This window comes from Dermacentor andersoni, unplaced genomic scaffold (genome assembly GCF_023375885.2).
Source record: "Dermacentor andersoni unplaced genomic scaffold, qqDerAnde1_hic_scaffold ctg00000041.1, whole genome shotgun sequence".
Taxonomy (NCBI): domain Eukaryota; kingdom Metazoa; phylum Arthropoda; class Arachnida; order Ixodida; family Ixodidae; genus Dermacentor; species Dermacentor andersoni.
In genome coordinates this window covers 1,055,970-1,076,527 of record NW_027314754.1, presented here as the reverse complement: position 1 = coordinate 1,076,527, position 20,558 = coordinate 1,055,970, and the positions used below count along the sequence as shown (strand labels likewise).

At 45.0% G+C, this 20,558-nt stretch overlaps 1 long non-coding RNA gene across 1 annotated transcript; it reads left to right on the top strand.

Annotated features, from left to right (window-relative positions):
* Nucleotides 1-6,427: 6,427 nt before the first annotated feature.
* Nucleotides 6,428-19,765, top strand: LOC126517439 (uncharacterized). The gene is made up of 4 exons (XR_011891342.1): nt 6,428-6,470; nt 17,826-17,987; nt 18,823-18,903; nt 19,677-19,765. It is a non-coding gene; the product is annotated as an uncharacterized lncRNA (long non-coding RNA).
* The last annotated feature ends 793 nt before the right edge of the window (nt 19,766-20,558 follow it).

The following is a 20,558-nucleotide window of genomic DNA, read 5'->3' as shown; positions in this document are numbered from 1 at the left end:
CGAGATATTGCCCTATGATACATTTGCGTACCACAAGACTCGCCAAGAGACACAACACGTGAAACAATTTATCCTCGTTTGCAGCAGTGCAGTTAGAACGATGCGGGACGTGATTACGATGTGATGTTGACGTGAGGGGTACTTATGTGTTTATGCAAGGCGCAAAGGAAGCCAAACCACCTTGCAAGCTTCCGCATACGAGGCAGGTCTACAATTCCAGAAGCTAGAATTATCGGCGCAGTCCGATCACGTACAAAGTGCGTGACAAGTAATGCGTAATTCATTAGCGATATGAATTACGAACGTGTTTGAAACTGATGTTACTGCTGGAAATGCGGGTGTCATCTTTCCACGTTGTCAAATAGCTTCGTAAGAAGCTTCACATTGCCGAATGCCTTCACCTTTGCATGCTTTCTGCCCTAATTCGCGAATTTAGAGCTTCTGATGATGTTTTGAAACGGAAGAAGGGAACAGTGAAGCAATTCAATATTCATATCACCCCATGTTATGTGCCAAGGAATGAAGACGAGGACGAAGCCGTTCGGATGTAAATGAACCAGGAGGCGTCCGTCACCTGGTGGTTGGTGTTTCATGAAAAGCGCTTTTATTCGGGCTCTACACCGCTTCTCCGGTTCCTACTTCTATACGTCGCGACAAAATGATATGCCGAGAATTGCAAACAACGCAATAATCTCAAACATGGAGTGGCATCTCGCAAGAAATGTTCTATTTTTTACTACTAAACTGCGGCTCGTGTGGCTCCTCAAAGCTTCCAACCGTCCCTGTTCTTGTGTTTCCCACCCCTAGAGTAAATATTCCAACTATGGTTTTCAACAAAGATTTCTGTTCGCGCTTTAGACATTGACGCTTCCTCGGAATTTTAGGATAAGATGTTTTACATCGGCATATTTTTGTTATTATGATTACGACATATGTTAAAATTTCATTTTATTTAATTCCCAGGAATTCAAGATGTCGAAATCCACCAATGTTTTTCTATCATGTCTTAATAAAGATTGAAATGTTCTAACTGGGCAGAGACGTTTAGCTATGCACATTGAATGAGCGACAATGAATCACAACTTCTATTTGTACAATATCTACATGTTTACTTGTTCACCTTTCTCTGGTGACCGCTTTTCACCGGCTCAGAAACTTTCAACGTTATCGCTCGACGCAGGACGCGCCTGAATGCATAGGACTTTTCTCGAGTGTTAGCAATATTTCTATCCTTTGGCTGTTGTCACCGTAGCTTTTGGTAATCCGCTTGTATGCTCGACGTGAATTGTATAGTACTTTTTGGAAGCCAAGTGGCAACTAGTGATTACACTATAACCTTTGACGAGGTATATATGGCAGCTGACGCGCTTTATCCGCAGATGATTTTCGATTGTCTTCGACGCTGTTCGGCGCAATCCTTGTGCTTTGAGTGCAGCCTGTTTTACAGGGAAACTGTCTATGGCTACACTCCGGAAAAATCGTGGCGGTGAACAGAAAATGATTTGCACCAAAGCCAAAATTCTGGCGAATGCTCTGCAGCTATCAAGTTAATGTAACTATCTCGGAAAAAATCATACTGGAATTGGCCGCTAAGATGACTCTACCATTACGCCAAGTTTCATTCACTTGTCATAATTAGTTAGTTCACAGTGACGTTGTAAACGTTACAGAATTCCCGTCTGCTGTCAATACATCCGCATTTACCCAGGGAGTATGGTTACAGAAAACGGCTGTTACTCTTGTTCTGTCGAAACTATACCGAAACAAATTATGTGACAATTATGTGAGAACAAAAATGTGACGTTACGATTACGCCGAGTTTCACTTAATTTTCATAATTACATACTTCAGAGTGAAGTTGTAAATATTGTGGAGTTCGAACCTGGTGGTCAATACGTGGCATCTTAAGGGAGGCGGCAGACGGACAGCCTCATGTTTGTACGCTAGAATAAAAGTCTATTCCTTCGATGTTTCATTCAGCTAGTTAACTAGGGAGCATGCTCAATTGCAGAGAACCAGCCAACGTGTTTTGTTTTGTGCACTCCTTTGGACTGCGCCCCCGTCAACGCACATCGTAGCTCAAGTCGAGGCTTGGTTTAACGGCCAGCTGCGTCTAAATGCCGCTCCGTCGCAGCTGCGTAGACGACACCTGTGTCTTGAGAGTGGCATCGTAAAAACACTTCGACGGTAGCTCTGCGTGTGTATGACGTAGTGCGTGACGTAGTGCGCATTTACAGTTTTTTGTATTTCGCTTAAATACAATATACAGGATTATATTTTTAGTTACATACTGACAAAACTCCATACCAATATATATAAATTACACAACAATAGCAGCTTCGCTGGTCAACCAGGTTCACCGGGTAGAATGTCTCAATGTCGCCTAAATTTTTTTTTTTTTTTTTTGTGGTGAAGTATCTGCCCAATCAAGAGTTAGTTTCGTCATTTCACAGCTTCTCTAATGTGCGCTAGACCATGACTACGTCGTAAAAAATACAAAACTTTCTTCTGTGTTCAGAATTCGCGGCAAGCGATAGTTTAGTAGAGGTTGTGCTTAATGTCGCTCTAAAATGTCAACTGTGAAACGTGGGCGCTGCACTCGCTTATAAGGTAACTTCAAGTCAAGAAATCGGCACGGACCAGTTCAGTGCTAAGGCAGAGAGAGCTTTCAGACTAACCTCATAACGACAAATACGCATTGTGCAATAACAGAAGAGACTCATGCTTAAAGTAAAAATACAAAGACGACTTAGGTAATAGCCCAAGGAATTGCAGCACTGCGTGTGTAAGTACGTATCTTTTTCTTCATTTATTCTGTGGTATACCTTGGGTGCCGTGAATTACATTTTTTTACAGTAATGCCCTGTAGATACAAAACAGTTTACCAATTCCTGTATCTTTGAGAGCGATAAAAATTATATTAATTATTTTGAAAGGAACTATGGCCCTAGTCCGCACCTGCTGGTACTTTAAGGCCACCTGCCCAGCAAGTTGTTGCTGAAATGCTATTCTTTCAGCTCTGTCGAACATTTACTTGTCATCTGGTCTTCTCACCAATATATGAGACCAATGACTTATAGAAGAAGTAGTCGGAACCGGTCCTCTGTTACTCACACAACTGCCGGCGACACAATTTGACCTTAAGCTGCAAGTGTTCTGTTTCTAGCAACTTAAAGACATTCTGTGCCACTTTTGGGTGGTATACAAAATGTCTGTTTTAATAACGAGTACTACTTCAGGCACGACAACATGCCGTTTTCTCTGGGTAAGAGACACTTTCAACTACGCACCTAGCCGCATCTCAATCTGAGTTCTCAGAATATGGCAGAATTGAAAATAAAATACTTTTCGTTCGCTTTTTAAAAACCCTTTATTTATTTTTTTTAACCACGTCTTCTTTCAGCGCACATATAAAGCTTGTATGAAATGCTGCAGAAAAGAATACGAATTTCGTATACGTAAATAAACACTAGTGGCATGCAGGACATGACATGGAAATGACAGCGTAACATTGATTAAAATACATGCCCTTTTCCTTCTTCTATAGCATATCAGCGCGAGTAAGATAAATCCATGCAACGAAGAAAAATTTTTAAATTACGAGATGAAGACTCAATTACCGCAATCTACGTACGAGAAGAAAAAGAAAGCGAGACAGTTTTATACTGATATGCGGCTCCCGTCGATGAGATTGTACACAATCTCTATTTCTTTCTTAAATAATTCAAACTTTCATATAACTTAAGCTTGATTCTTACTGTGTCTGAGAAAAAGTAAACTTGAATGAAAGATGGGGTTAGACATCAAAGAAAGATTATTAAATAGCGCGAAACATGAAGAGTAACACTTGCGCGTTCGCTGTTGCCATGAATGAATGGATGGATGAATCACGACAGTGGACGGGTGCGTAATCACGTTTAGTATTTCCCTTATAGCAAGCAAAAACAAAATATGAACACGCCTATAATATTGAAAGAGTGATACGACTGTGCCTGATAGTCCCTTTCTCGACGCATGTGGAGGCATTTATTTGAGAATCTTAGATAAACCGATCACTTGTGAAGATAGGTCGGTTGCGTAGGTGCATACCGTTCCGTAATAAAAGTGACTGATTAATAATCTTAAGAGCGGCTGCCAACAAACCCATATCCCATTTACATATATCCCATTTACAAATGAGCCTAGCAATTGTTACATCTAATATTACATACATATTGAAGACGAGGTGTTCTTTGCTGACTTTATGCTAGTTTCGCGTAGCTGGGATCTGGCTATGTCTCTTTGTAACCTCTTAACAAAAGGTGTTTTTTTTTGTTGCTCTGAAATATCGGAACCAGTCATAACTATCAAAATGTAAGTGTGAACGAAACAAGGCCTGATAAGAAGTCACAGAATAGGTTAAATAAGGGGTACGGACCTGATTGCGCCAATACAGTCGTAAATTAACCATATTGCATCAAGGACTACACTGTCTCCGGCGTCGGCGCACCTTGCTTCCTTCTCATAAAAGAGAAAAGGCCCCTCAATCTAATTCGACGCGCCAGATGACAACGTTGACGAATGTGTGTGAAAAAAATGCCAATGAAAAAGGCAGACATGAATAAAACATATAGCCGGATTGGGGAAAACATCATGCCCGAGAATAGAACGAATAAAATATTGCATGTAACGCAAACATGCAATACGATTGCGCAACATTGCATCAATTTAGTGCTTTCAACTTCCAACTTTCTGCCAATTTTTCCTAATGTGCGGACAGAGACAATAATCTCCGGAATAATTGCTTCAACCCGGGCGCCAAAGAAACAGTAACGCCAATATACGATAGGTACATAGCCGAAGCCACGTTTTAATCGAAGCCATGCAGTGTAGGCCTGATTGACTTCATTTTGCATTATTAAACTACAACGCTCACAAAAAACGAGACAGAAGGCAAAGGTTACACAAGTTTACTTCACTTTAGATTGAGGGATGTGTGGAGTTAAACGTCTAACATGCGTTGCAGAATGGCCGGTTTACTTACGTCACCTTTACCACCCTACAGCCTAGTTAGCCACTGAAACACAAGCAGTAGAAAGGGGCCACTGTTACGCTGCGTAGTACGTGTTCGTTAACTATAGACACGCGCGCCTCGTCTCCGGTCAAAGAAGGAGCGCGAATAATTGTACTAACAATTATTCTGAGCTCTTTCTGACGATGGTGCGGCCCGGGGAAAGAAAATCATTTTTTTCTTGCGGTCGTCTATCTCTTCAGCCCCCTTCTTTTTCTTCATAGAATCTCCATAATTTCGTGGTACACAGGTTGGCAGGTGTGCATATACCATGTACATCGATCTTGTCTGCATTGACGTTTTTCCATCCATTTGTACATGCCACTTACGAGTGGCTGACTTGACTGCGTGGGGCGTTAGCGACAATAATCTCTTCATATACGTTTGACATAACGTTTGACAATAGTCGCATTCTTTTAAATTAATAGATTATAATTGTTAGTCTTTTGCAGCTTCACACGACTGGGTATTTGATCATCTAAGCGATGAATTTCAAGGCAATCCAAATAACGGCGTGGATTTGGTTTCTTGCTTTAGTAACTGCACAGAATAAAGACAGTGGTAAGCTTCCGACGCCATGCATTACACTCTCGTTTGAATAAGGCCTTCTTTTAGTTTCAAGCAAGACAGAGAAGCAGTATGTTGAGCACTAACCACAATATTATTCACGGTTAGGGTCTTTGTATTGTCTTGAGATGAATCTCAGTCACATAAATTTGTTAGCCGTGAAATGCAACTTTGCTGTAGCTGCAAGAATGCACCGTCTTTTACATCGTCTTCTGTACGCAACCATACCGAAAATAAGCGTGCGCTATGAGAATGAGCGTTATGGATTGAAGACATTTTGTACACACGTGTGAATATGTACATGTAAGTAGGAGCGCGTTAATAAACTACTTCCTTTTCTGACATGACATAAAACTCATGCGCCGTGTAATCTCAACTTTGTCATTGAAGAATTGGCTGCGCATGCGTTCAAGAATACCTAGCTTATTGCGAAGCCTGTCTGTATTTCGGAGGATCAGCAGCATTTTACTGAATTTTGTTTGCTAGCAGGGGAGTCAAACACATGGCTTCTGTATATTCGCAGCAGCTACCAAGGCCAAAGAAAGAAATAAACCTGATTTTTTATACTGGTTATTTATCGAGAAAGCTTTTGGTGCAATATGAATCTTTACATAGAAAAAAATTCGCGCAGGTGATAGTTATTATTCTGAGCATTTCTTGCATTTGGGGCTTTATAATATTATAGGCTCTGAGATTTATATCAAAGTCAGCAATGATTTTTGGTATTGTGAGTACGGCGTTTATGAAAGGCACGGCAGTGAGATAACTTTGTGTGGTGCACCTAGACAACACATGTTTCTTGTATTTCCAGAAACGTGGAAAATATGTGACTCCCCAGAGTGTATTCAAAGAGGTAACGTACCTTTGCATACTGTGCATCACATCGCCGTATAAATTTAGTAAGCAACCAACATTATTGCGCCAGAACCCTGAGCAGTAGTAAAAACACAAAACTCCGCAACGCAGTCCACTGCGTCCTAATGCATGAGCTATCATTTTGCACATATAAATTAGGCATGGTGCTTTGACGGAGTATAGCAGACACGCTATTGTGCGCCGCCGTTCACAAACATTAGCGGAATAACTGACCCAAGACATCCTAGAATCGAAATGAACACCGAGATATTTGACACTTGAAAAGTATGGAATAGAAGAGCAGGCGCAATTATTACAACGAAGTGAATGAATAAACAAAGGAATGATAATGGCACGCGGACACGGTATGCATCCTTTCGCCCAGCAACGCAGGTCCCGGTTGATACCTGGCCAGATGAACCTTGCTGTGAGCAACTTTTGCCTAGCTTTGATTCCAGGATGCGATAGCTTGTGAAGAGATAGGAAAATGCGGCGACGTAGATTGGCAGGCACGAAGGGGCGTGGGTTGCCCGTGGAGGTGTCGTAGCAAATCTGGTTGCCTGATCCCGAAATCTGCATCCACTGTAGCTTGAGGGCGGTTTTTCTTGTTAGGAGGTTTTTTAGCTCTTCGTCTTCTCTTTGGGCTGCCGCCAACGCGTCGAAGTAACTCCTTCTGGAGCGTTGACGATGTTTGTAGCGCTCCGCGACTGGGCGTCGGCAACAACGTTGTCGTTCCCTTTTACGTGGCGGATGTCTGTCATGAACTCGGAGATGTATGCCAGTTGCCAAAGTTCACTTGGTCGTCTGCGTGCCACCGTTCGAACGCATAGAGCGGAGAGCATAGGTCAACGGCTTATGGTCGGTTAAAATAAAGAACTCGACGCCTTCCAAGAAATGCCGGAAGTTGCGTTTACTCGAGTAGACGGTTAGCAGTTCGCGCCCGAAGGTGCTGTAGAGGTACTCAGTAGGTTTCAGCTTCCTCTAGAAGACTGCAGTTGGGTGCCATGTGCCGTCTCAGCTGTTGTAACACGGCGCCGATGACTATGTCTGAGGCATAGACCATTAAACACTGGGGAATTACTGACCGTGGGTATGCCAGGAGAGCCGCATTTGCCGAGGCCTGCTTGCTTTGGTTGAAAGCCCTTTTCGCTTCTTCGCGCCAAGGCAGGCCATTTGAAGATCCTTGCGTTGCCTTGAGCTGTCCGTGAAGCGATTGTATGATATGGGTGCATTTAGGCACAAAGCGGCGGTAGAAGTTTAGCAATCTGAGAAATTCACGCAGTTGGCGCTTCGTTGTTGGCAGTGGAAAATCTTGTATGGTCTGTACTTTAGCTGGGTGTGGCCGTACCCCCGAGCTCGAAATGATGTGGCCCAGAAATGATAACTCAGACATGCCGAGTTCACTCTTTGCCGCATTGACGACAATGCCTTGCTCAGATAGGCGCCGAAAAACAATCCGCAGGTGCCCTTCATGTTCTTCCAGGTTGGTGCTCGCGATAAGCATGTCGTCCAGGTAGGGGTGACAAAACACCGTCTATAAACCTTTGGAACGTTTGACCCGCGTTGCGAAGGCCGAATGGCATGCGCAGGAATTCGAATAGACCAAAGGGTGTAGTGATAGCAGTCTTGGGGACATCTTCCGGTGGCATTTGGTGGTATGCCCACACGAGATCACTTTTTAAAAAAGTTTGGCCCCATGCAGACCGGCCAGTATGTCATGAATATGTGGCACGGGGAACGTGTCGGGCGTTGTGACACTGTTCAACGCTCGAGAGTCCCCGCAAGGACGCCAGTCACCCGATGATCGCTTAGGAACCATGTCAAGGGGAAATGCCCAAGGGCTGGAAGAAGGCTGGATCATACCCAACTCCAACATATGGTCGAATTCCTGTCTTGCCACCACCAGTTTCTCAGGCAACAATCGACGTGGTCGAGCGTGAACCGGTGGTCCAGTAGTAGTTATGTGGCGAAACACGTCGTGTTTTACTGGGGATCCCACTTGGCGCTTGTGTGTCAGGTAAGAAAATTCGCTCAGTATGGAAGTGAAGAAGAGGAGTATGTCTTCAAGCCTTGCCTTTTACATCGCTTTGTGACACAGGGTCTTGTAACCTCCGGTTACGCACGTCGACTAACAGTCCGAAGTGGCGCAGAAAATCCACCCAGAAAATAGCGAATTTCACGTCGGCTACTAGAAACTCCATCGTAGCGTTTTCTGCAGGCCCAGACTGACGGATACGGAGCGGTTTCTATACGTGGCGATGGCCCTGTTGTTGACTGCTTGAAAAAGCGATGTATTCCAGCGCTTTCTGTCCGCGGGCAATGCTGGAAGTACGCTCACTCGGCGCCTGTGTCGATGAGGACGCGGAAACCGCTATTGCGGTCGGTTAGGAAAAAGACTGATGATCGACGTTCTTGCTTGGCAGAAACGCTGGTCACCCTCAGCGCCTGCCCAGGGCGTTTCGCGAGGGCTCGCAGGGTGCTACGCATTTGCGTGCAGCATTGCCGAACTTGCGATGGAACTAACATAGTTTTTGGCGTTTCATAGGCGACTGCGGAGCACTCTGACTGGTTGACCGTGACGCGGTATGGAGGGCGGACATGGAATCCACGAGACGCGAGATTTCATTCTTCAGCTCATGAAGCTGCTCATGTGGAGACTGTTCGCTTGTGACGGCCGCGAAAGGTGTGGGAGCCACCGCCATGAGCTTCTCGGCTAACTCGGCCAGCTTGGATATGTCGTTCTCATTTGAGGCAGTCATGACCATTCTGACGTTCGGGGGGATTTTCTGTAGGAATATTTCTCGGAGCAGCAGGCTGTCAAGACCATCCACTTTGCTGCCACATAACTTCTGCATATGACGAAGCAGCTGGCTTGGCGTCCTGTCACCGAGGTTGGCTTCGTGGAGAAACTGTTGTAGCCGTTGGCTTTCGGGGGGCGTGAGTCTGCGAATGAGTGTTGCCTTCGAAGCTTCGTAAAGGTTGTCTGCTGGTGGGAAAAGTAGCAGGTCTCTAATTTCGCTAGCAGTTGATGGGGCAGACTACTCACCACATAATGGTATATCGTGGAATCTGCTGTGATGCGTCGTGCAGCGAATTGGGATTATAGGTGAAGGAACCACAATGCAGGGTCCGCAGTCCAAAACGCAGGAAGTTTGACCTCGACGCCGGAGAGTGCCGGAATTTCGGTGCCTTTAGGTGTGTCCATAGCACTTGCTGCTCGTCCGGGTGACCAATGTAGTGGGGGAAGCGAGTGCTGTTAGAAATCAGCAGAAAGAAGCGAGTGATGCGTCCCTGAAGAACAAGCAACAACTGACTTTATTTTTGTGTTTGTTCAGCCTCTACGGCTCGGTTGCACACCCTGCACCACTTCCCTTTCCCGCACACTCTGCGATAATATTTTATAGAGTCAAAAGGCGAAGGGATGTCTGGCTGCTGCTGTGCGACCGTGAGACCGCCACACCCTCATGAATGCTCTTCGAGTGCTCTTAACTAGCATTCGTACTAGGGCTGTTCATCATCATCATCATCACTCTATCAGCCTGGTTACGCCCACTGCAGCGCAAAGGCCTCTCCCATACTTCTCCAACTACCCCGGTCATCTACTAATTGTGGCCACGTTGTCCCTGCAAACTTCTTAATCTCATCCGCCCACCTAGCTTTCTGCCGCCCCCTGCTACGCTTCCCTTCCCTTGGAATACAGTCCGTAACCCTGAATGACCATCGGTTATCTTCCCTCCTCATTACATGTCCTGCCCATGTCCATTTCATTTTCTTGATTTCAACTAAGATATCATTAACTCGCGTTTGTTCTCTCACCCAATCTGCTCTTTTCTTATCCCTTAACGTAACACCTATCATTCTTCTTTCCATAGCTCGTTGCGTCGTCCTCAATTTAAGTAGAACCCTTTTCGTAAGCCTCCAGGTTTTGCCCCGTACGTGAGTACTGGTAAGACACAGATGTTATATACTTTTCTCTTGAGGGATAATGGCAGCATGCCGTTCATGATCTGAGAGCCTGGCAAACGCATCCCAGCCCATTCTTATTCTTCTGATTATTTCAGTCTCATGATCCAGATCCGCAGCCACTACCTGTCCTAAGTAGATGTATTCCCTTACCACTTCCAGTGCCTCGCTACCTATCGTAAACTGCTGTTCTCTTCCGAGACTGTTAAACATTACTTTAGTTTTCTGCAGATTAATTTTTAGACCCACCCTTCGGCTTTGCCTCTCCATGTCAGTGAGCATGCATTGCAGTTGGTTTCCTGAGTTACTAAGCAAGGCAATATCATCAGCGAATTGCAAGTTACTAAGGTATTCTCCATTAAATCTTGTCCTTAATTCTTCCCAATCCAGGTCTCTGAATACCTCCTGTAAACACGCTGTGAATAGAATTGGAGAGATCGTATCTCTCTGCCTGACGCCTTTCTTTATTGGGATTTTGTTGCTTTCTTTATGGAGGACTACGGTGGCCGTGGAGCCGCTATAGATATTTGTCAGTATTTTTACATACGGCTCGTCTGCACCCTGATTCTGCAATGTCTCTATGACTGCTGAGGTTTCGACTGAATCAAACGCTTTTTCGTAATCAATGAAAGCTATGTATAAGGGTTTGTTATATTCCGCACATTTCTGTATCACCTGATTGATAGTGTGAATATGGTCTGTTGTTGAGTAGCCTTTACGGAATCCTTCCTGGTCCTTTGGTTGACCGAAGTCTCAGGTGTTCTTGATTCTGTTTACAATTACCTTAGTAAATTCTTTGTAGGCGACGGACAGTAAGCTGATTGGTCTATAATTTTTCAAGTCTTCGGCGTCCCCTTTCTTATGGAATAGGATTATGTTAGCGTTCACGGCGCACTCCAAATATTGAATGCCAGAAGCTAGGTGCTGTTAAGTCTGGAGAAGCGCCATGCCTCCTCCTCTGCAGCCTTTCTGTAAAGGTTTCAAAGACGGTTCGATTTTTCAATGCTATGCCCGAGGCGTTAAGCCCCGCATTTCGGATATTCGGCCCTTTTTAATTAAGAATAAATTTCCCATTATCACCATTTGGAACCACGCGTCTGCCACCTGGAACGACCACAGTAAGGTCATCATTTATATCAGATGCGAGCTTATCTATATTGAGCACTAAGTAATACCTGATGATAACAACGAATACGTATGCCTGAGAGTAAAACCCAATAACCTCATTTTCATGCTTGCAGGTATGTATATTCCACCTTCAAGCATTTTGACACTGCGAGATTAAGCGTTATAATATCAGCGATACCTGGGCCGTGGATCACCACCGGCGATTTCAATGCTCATCACCCACTACGGGGAAACTAGAAGATGAATCGTCGGGGAAGACAAGTTTCCTCCTTTGCGTCAGATCATGAATTGTTTTGTGTAAACTACAGCAGTCCTACGCTCTTACAGGGACTGACATATAGCCGCTGCCTCGACCTAACGTTTGTGTCACGCAACCTAAGTAACAAGGCACAGTGGTTTGCAGACAATGAGACCCATGGAAGTGACAATATTCCCCCCTATATAAAAGTCAAGGGCCTAGGCAAGTCGCACATCATCGTTTCTTCATGAGTCAACTGGGCAAAGTACAGGTCACTCAAAAGCAAGCGATGTCAGGAAAAGGAAGAACGCTGTATTGAGAACTTAGAGGGCATAATCAAAGCTGCTACTGATAACGGTGCCTGTAATTTTGCACCTTCATCACAGTTTTACGAATATAAAGTGGAATTGGAGCGGCCCAAGCAATCCATCGTTGTGTTGAACGATCGTATAGGTGCCCAAAATTCATCTGCAACTTGAGGGACGCGAGACGTCTGCCGAAGATTCATCGTCGAATCAATGCACTCCAGTCTCTAAGCCGGAAATCTTTATGCGAGTTATTCGATGCACACAAATCTATATCTCAAATATGGAGAATTGTCCGCGGCCTACCAACAATGGCACAGCAGCATCACCCCTTCAAGTGTCTTGCTATCAATTAAGTTATTCGCGAAATTGAAGTAGCCGAAGACTTCTGCGCGAGGGTTGCCGGTAAGGGGTCCGCGTTCACGGCGAGTAATCTAGGAAGCACGCCGATCTCAAGAAATTTCCGGATGGACAATTTGTTCCCTGCGAATGAGCTTGGCAGCATGCAAGCGTTCCTCATCCCATGGACCTGATAGTGTCACTTACATGGCCCTATGTAACCTCGGTCAAACAGCTCGGCGTGTCCTTCTAACCACATAAAACGATAAATACTGTAACGAATTGGTTCCTCCCTCGTGCAAGCCCAGCCGCCTCGTTCCTCTGTTCAAATCAGGCAAATATCCCCTGGACCTGGCCTCCTAGGACCACATCGCGCTTGCCAGATGTTTTCAAAATGGGATGGAGAGAATGATACTGAGTCGCCTAGAGTGGTACCTGGAGCATAACTAGATATACTGTGACGCTATGACCGGCTTTTGGCCAGGACTGTCCTCGATAGATAACGTCATTAACCTTGTCTTATCTGTACAGCAACAAAAAAGTCTCAAGAGAATATCTGCGGCGATGATCTTGCATTTCAAAGGCGCATACGCGAATGCATCACATGGAGCCATTCTGAATACCTTGGGGAACATTTGATTGGTGGGCCGTGTCTACGAATGGATTAAAGTTGTCTGACGGGCTGAACTTTATATAAACAGAAGATGGTACAACAAGGCACCGTTGTACTTGTAGTGGTGTGCCTCAAGGGGGAGTGCTGAGCCCCACTCTCTTTTACCTTGCGCTCATCGACCTTGCTGATGTACTTCCGCAGTCCGCGCACCTGTCAACATATGAAGCTGACATCTGCATCTGAGCATCAGGGGTTACGCATCTACACATACGTGCCAGGCTTCAGAGAGTGCTACGCTGACGTCAAACTATCTACAAGGTCGGGGTCTAGAGCTGTCATCTCAGAAGTGCTCGCTGGTTACGTTCACGCGCAATGCGATGGGCCCATACATCATTAAAATCAATGGGCAGGCTCTTAGTTATGAGAAGGTCCACCACTTTCTAGGAATAATTATATATCTCGGCCTTTCTTGGTCTCCTCACGGTGGCTACATGAAAAAGAAACTGGCCATGATCGCCCATGGGCTAAGATTTCTTGGGGGAAACTCGTGGGGTGCATCTGTGCGAGCAACGCTTCAACCTTATACGGTAAGATTCTCCGGTTCATGCGCTACAGCTTACCTGTGCTGAGCAGAACCAAAAGAACAAACGTAGACGTCCTCCAGTCGATGGGAATACGCCTTGGAATTCCAAGATGTGCATCATCAGGAGCAACTGTCGTAAACACGCGTGATCACCCAGTCACAACATATATTCATGTCGATGCCTTAAGAATGCACATCAGGCATTACGCCCGGATTCCATCACACCACCTCACCTCATTTCCTGCTTCTACGCCACACTCTGTGTTCAACGATATTATTGCTTCGCGTCATTCAGTGCTTCCTTCGAACTTCATGCCTGCAGCGAGATTACCATTACCCTTGTGGTGCCTACATTCCCTCGAACCCCTCCTAATCATTCCTGGTATCCAAAAGAAAACACAATCGTCAATTGTAGCTCTACAACAAGCCACAATACTGGTACTGCATGAAAAACATAGCGAATGCCTTAACATTTACAAGGATGGTTCAGTATCTTCTGAGAGCTCAGCAGGAGCAGTGGCTATTTCCGCGAAACCGGTCACCATAAAATTCAAGACGTCGCATTTTACATCATCGATAACTGCAGTACACTCCGCGCTCCGTGCTGCTCTAGAATTCGTAAGTGAAGAACCACCACAGACATGGTAAATCTTCTCCGACTCCAAAGCCGCTCTCCGCTGCATTATGCCGCCATTTAGCCATGGGCCGAATGAACAATAAGTCGCTGAGATAAGAGTTCTTCATAGCGAAGGAATAGAGAAAAAACGCAACATAGTTTGTCAGCGGATACTGGAACATTGTGGTATCTATGGAAATTAACGTGCACACGAGGCCGCCCGATCGGCTCATGATGGCCACTACTCTGTAGCCCTACCCTATTCCAAAAAAGACGCAGCTGCAGGGATTCGTTCGGTCGCACTTGAACTTACGCTTGTACAGTGGAACTCGATGGAATTTACCAACGCTCACCTGCACAATTTCAATCTGAAGCTACGGCTACATGTTCCGCCAGGGCTCTATTCAGAGCTGAGGAAACGCTTCTGTGCGACCTGTGGCTTGGCGTGGCCTTCCCAATTGCGGATTCATTACGGATAGGAATGGCCAAGAGCCCTACATACGACGGCTGCAGGTCCGGGGAAACAATCACCCACTTTGTGAGTGTCTCCGCTTGAATGTGCCCAGGAAATAACTTTCAAAAGTGTTAGCCTTCACAAACGCCCTTTGTCGGAGGAAAGGGTCTTGGCACACTCGCCGAGACAATTCTCTGCAAAGAAGGCTTTGAAAGCGCTGTTGCGCTTCTTGCGTAAAACTGGTCTCATACGTCGACTTGAAACAGTGCCGTATTTTGTTTCCTTTTCCCCTTTCGTTGTTGCTCTTCTTTCCTGTTTTACAGCGAAGCTGTTAAGGGTTACTTTCCACACTATTGTGTCCACATGTAGAAAAAAATCCCGAATATAGTGCAATGCCCGGCCGACCCGCAGCGGAGGTGACTCAGGCCTTAAGCAGTCGCCATACGTGGTCCCATCCTGAAGATAGAAAAATACCGGGTCGACCGGCGGCGGCAGTGAAGCAGGCATTAAACACGCCCCATACGTGAGCTTATCGCAAAGATATTGCATGCGGGGCCCACCCGCCGGATAGGTGAAATAGGCATAAGCACCGCCCATACGTCAGCCAATACCGAAGGTAGTGCAATAGCGCGCCGACCTGCGTCGGAGGTGAAGCAGGCGTTAAGCTCTCGACCCATATGTTGCCCGACCCCGAAGATTGTGCATGCTGGGACCACCCACCGCGGAGGTGAAGCAGGCATAAGCACTCCCCATACGTGAGCCGATCCTTAAGATAGTGCATGCGGGGCCCACCCGCCGCTGAGGTGAAGCAGACAAAAGCACTCCCCATACGTGAGCCGATATTGAGCCTAGTACAATAGCGGGCGGACCTGCGGCGGAGGTGAAGCAGGCGTTAAGCACTCAACCCATATGTTGCCCGATCCCGAAGATAGCTCAATACTGGGCCGACTCGCGGCGGAAGTGAAGCAGGCATTACCACTCCCCATACCTGAGCCTATCCCAAAGATAGTGCCAGTGGGGCCCACCCGCCGCGGAGGTGAACTGGCATAAGCACTTCTCATACGTGAACCGAATCGAAGATAGTGCAACAGCGGGTCGACCCGCAGTGGAGGTGAAGCAGCCATTAAACACTGCTCATATGGAGCCGATCCCGAAGACAGTCCAATAGTGGGCGAACTTGCGGCGGAGGTGAAGCATGCGCTAAGCGCTCGACCCATACGTGGCCCGATCCCGCAGATAGTGCAATGCCGGGTCAACCCGCGGCGGAGGTGAAGAAGGCATTAAACACTCCCCATACGTGAGCCGACCTCGAAGATAGTGCAATGCCGGACCGACTCGCGGCGGAGGTGACGCAGGCGTTAAGCGCCCACCAAACATGGGCCGATCCCGAAGATAGTACAACACCGGGCTGAGCCGCGGCGGAAGTGAAGTAGGCGTTAAACATTCCACATACGTGAGTCGATCCGAAAGATAGTGCAAAGCGGGGTCGACCCGTTGCGGAGGTATAGCAGGCATAAGCACTCCCCATACGTGAAGCGATCCCGAACATAGTGCAATAGCGGGCCAACCTGCGGCAGAGGTGAAGCAGTCGTTAAGCACTTGACCCATAAGTGGCTCGATCCCGAAGATTGTGCAATGCCGACCCGACCCGCGGCGGAGGTGCATTTCATCATTAAGGGGCCCACGTACACAGCTTCTCTGGTCATGCTTGTTCACAGCGTGGAAGGACACTGAGTCATTTCTAACATCATTTTTCCGTTATTCCCCTTACCTGAATGACATATTTTCTGTTAAAACAACAAATATAGAGATAGGTGCCAAAAGCGTTTCCATATTAGGTCATATATCGAGACTGAAACAGCCAACAAGCGTGTTCACGGGCTGAATTTCATACTATGGGACACACCTACATAAGAGAATGAGTCAGAGCGCGTCCGCGTGTTTAGCATTATGATGATTATTTCCACATAATGACACAGACTCACAACAAGGGATTGGACTAAAACTGGGCGGTACATATCGTGATAACAAATAACTTTTGGAGATGATAGCTACGTGTTGACGGTGGTTACGATGTTTATGCTGTGGAAAACACTTGAATCGGCCACGAAGCGTATCCGCGTGTCGATGATGGTTGTCAGAATATCCTCAATATGGCACGTATCCGCGAAGGGCAATCGACCTAATAACAATCGGTGAATGTAGAACAAAAAAGAAGATGTGACGATGCTTACAGCAATACAATGTTTGCCACATTTTATAGCGCGGATGAGCGGGAGTAAATGCGCGCGCTAGCTTCTATGGTACGAAAGAGGAAGGTTCGAAATGAACAAGATCATATAGTTTTTTCAACTGCTTCGTGAAAGCAACGCTTCACATAGCTTTTCGTATTTGCGTTAGGTCTGCATAGATTTTTTTTAGGTTTTAGGTGTGCAATAATTCTCTTCTGAGAACTATTTAAATGCCTAAATTTGTAAAGACCTTGGGTTGCCCGTACATGTGCTTTGTCAGTCATGTTTACCGCAATTTTTGCGATTGCTTCACATATGTAGAAACCCTGCAACCGGTAACCCATTGCCAACATATATGTGTGCATCTCCTTCCCCCACACGGAGATGCTCACCTCTTTGGACAAATAAATTAGAAAAAGATGTAGAGGAACTGAACTCATGTTCTATTTGACCGCAGGATGTGTGGCCATATTGGGTGATAGATATGTGACAACTGTATCAAGCAGAGAACATCTTCAAAATGTATTTATATGTTCCTTCAAAAGAGAATCAGCACGAGCACTTTTTATACGTTCGTGTCGTGCAAAATGTTTCCTAAGCATGTGCAGACGCCGTTTTGCAGATGCCTTATATACATACATATGGGCCCAAAAACACCGCTAGGCTTAAGTCGATGCAGACATACAACGCTTTCAAACTGTTCCCGACGGGGGCAAGAAGGCGTTTTGAATGGCTGTATATGTAGCTTATTTGGCTCGTCACAGATGTCTATAAATTTTTTGTGTTCAGTTGGCCAGCAACATTTGTCGCTATATCTAGAATGCTATGGAAGAATTTTTGAAGAGTTTGAGTAAATATCTGAATGAATGTTCTTACTTTACAGCCAAACTAATAAATGAATCGCTTAACACCACCATTGATCCTTGTAACGACTTCTATTCATTCGTTTGCAACCGGTGGGAAAAGAAGCATCAAGATCCATGTCTTAACGGAAGCTATGATGCTTTTCAGGAGATTGATAACGATATTCCTGAAAAGCTAAGCTGTAAGTCGTGGTTAATTTTTTCACATGCGCTAATCGTCATTGAATACTTGAATCTAGTTTCAAACGCGCTGTACTTATATGAGCAATTTATGAGCAATCGTATGGGTTCTAAACATAAATACATTTCATGTGTGTTTGTGTTTGTGGCGCACACTGAGATATGAGAATATCATTGAATCAAGGCTCAATGTTGATCAACGAAGAAGGTAGCGCCTTCTAACTTTGCGAGTATAAAATATAGATGTGAATTCTTGTAATACATATTCTGCATTTTTGTTTTGGTGTAGTTCGAGAAATGGATATATTGGGTTTAAAAACTTAGAAATATAAGTATATTGCCACCTTACAATCGTAATTACCATTGGGCCCTTTGTAGTAAAGATAATAATGTTTATATGCAGTAAGTGGCGTGTTGCCTGTGCTTTTTGTCGCTTTCCCGTGTCTTTGGTAGCACACTGGACATTACACTAGTGTAATGCTTCACCTGTTTTACCCCGCTGTGTTTTCCCTAAGGCGCATATTTAGATGACCAAACTTAACTGAAGAAAAAAATGCACGCATTAGGATGCCCTCTTGGGTCTCTTGAGTTAAATGTATAAGCTGCTCTTGTTTCGGTGTGGGCGAAAAGTTTCTTCAATATCATATACGTTGAAGTTTTCACAGGTTTTACAGCCTAAGCTTAATTAGTAGCGTATCTTAATGTTTCCGCTGGCGATAGTGCCGCACTCATTACCCCTCGAAGTATTTGCTTCTGCTGTAACAAGCATTGTTACACGATACCACGTTGATAAGCAGGTGATATATACTGAAAATCCCAATACGCCTCTGCTTACAGATATTCTTGGAAACAGAACTCTGGTTGAGTGTAACCAAACCATAATAGACAAGATGGCAATCACGTATAATGCGTGTTTAGGTAAGTTGGGTTATCACGTGAGAGCGGAGATCATGAATGATTAAATATGTTCTTTTTCCTCAAGGAATTCACATAAGAAATTGCCCAAAGAATGCACCGCACAGGCCCACTATGTAAGGCAGGCTGCATCGCATGACACTACACCGAAGTCAATGGTGTTTATTTGCAATAATGTTATGAACAGCTTCATAAGTGTGCAGTAACATTTATCTAAATTTCCTAACCTGGTAGAAGCATTCAAAAGCACTACTGTAAATCTTACTGACCCATATACATGTAAAATAACTCTCATAACAAACTATAACAAATAACTCTGATAACGTATATACCAAGCTCGAAACGTTCGCCGCCACTGTAACCGCTTGCGTGTAGCGTAGGCGACGTGGAGGATTATTTTTGTACAGTCCAGCGGCTACGGCAGGTTCATGTAGACGCGAAGTTCTTTCTCGACACTGTGGTTTGCTCGTAGGATTAGTGAGCTGGAAGAGATTTGTCAAGATAAGAAGGATAAGCAAGTCAGTAATATTGGGGAAGCTAATTATTTTGCATGACTCTATGCGAACGTTAAGGAAAGTTCACTGAAGCATGCCTGCCCATTATCGAGCCATGGAGAACATAGTTTTTAAGGACTCTGAGAAGCAGTTGAAGGCACAATACTCATGAAAGCCTATACTCATAGCAGTCTAACAAATAAATAAATATCTTCTCTTTCCAACTGAAGAAATAGAATTCGCATGTAACAGAGGCATCGCTAAATACCTTTTTTCTTGCAGGAGGGTTTCTGTACGTCAAATTACCTGATGTTTGTAACTATTCTTGCACATAAACAGGCTTGCTTCATCGACGTTTTACTGTAATAAAGCATTAAAACAGGAATGTTAGCCATCATTTCTGTGGCCAAGGTATGACTTCACACGTTTAAATAGTGTACGAGGATAATTTGACAACAGAGCATACACGTCTTTTGAAGCTCTACAGCCAGCTCAACAACAATACGTGTCGTTTCCCCTGCACAAACAGTGAAACATGTGCAGAGACATTACTGAATGAAAAATTAGAATTGGTGCTAGGCCACGTGCATTTCAAGCTTCACTTAGAGACACTGGTTAACTAAAGACAGCGTTTCCTGTGGGTCCTTCACTAGAGATGTAAGAGGTTGAAAAAAAAATCAGTGAAGATATCGGGAAAATGTTCTTTTAATTTTTTTTTCAACCAGGATAAAATTGAAAACTTAAATAGAGCTTCCCTGTAGAATTCTTCTCTTGCGATGCTACTCTCCTCGACGTAGGTTTTGAAGGTTTGAAGGTTTTATTGAAAAATATTTGGATACAGGAAAATATATGGTACATATTAGTACCTGTTTGCTCAAAAGATTGCTCAAACAAGGAGTTTGTACCGAAGTTTGCTCAAATTTGCTCAAGAGAAGGAGTTTGGTAGTCTGCTAGCACCTGGATCCATCCACGTGGTGACAAGGACTTTGCTCCAACCAACCCTTGAGCCCCCTCTCCTGTCGCGTAGTGCACATGCGCCCTTCTGCGGCGTGTGACCGAAATTGCTCTGAGTTTTAAAATGTGCACACCAAGCTACGCAACAGGCTCGCAGAGGAGCGCGTACAAAAACTTGTGCACGTGCACTCGAACTTCAATATCCAGATG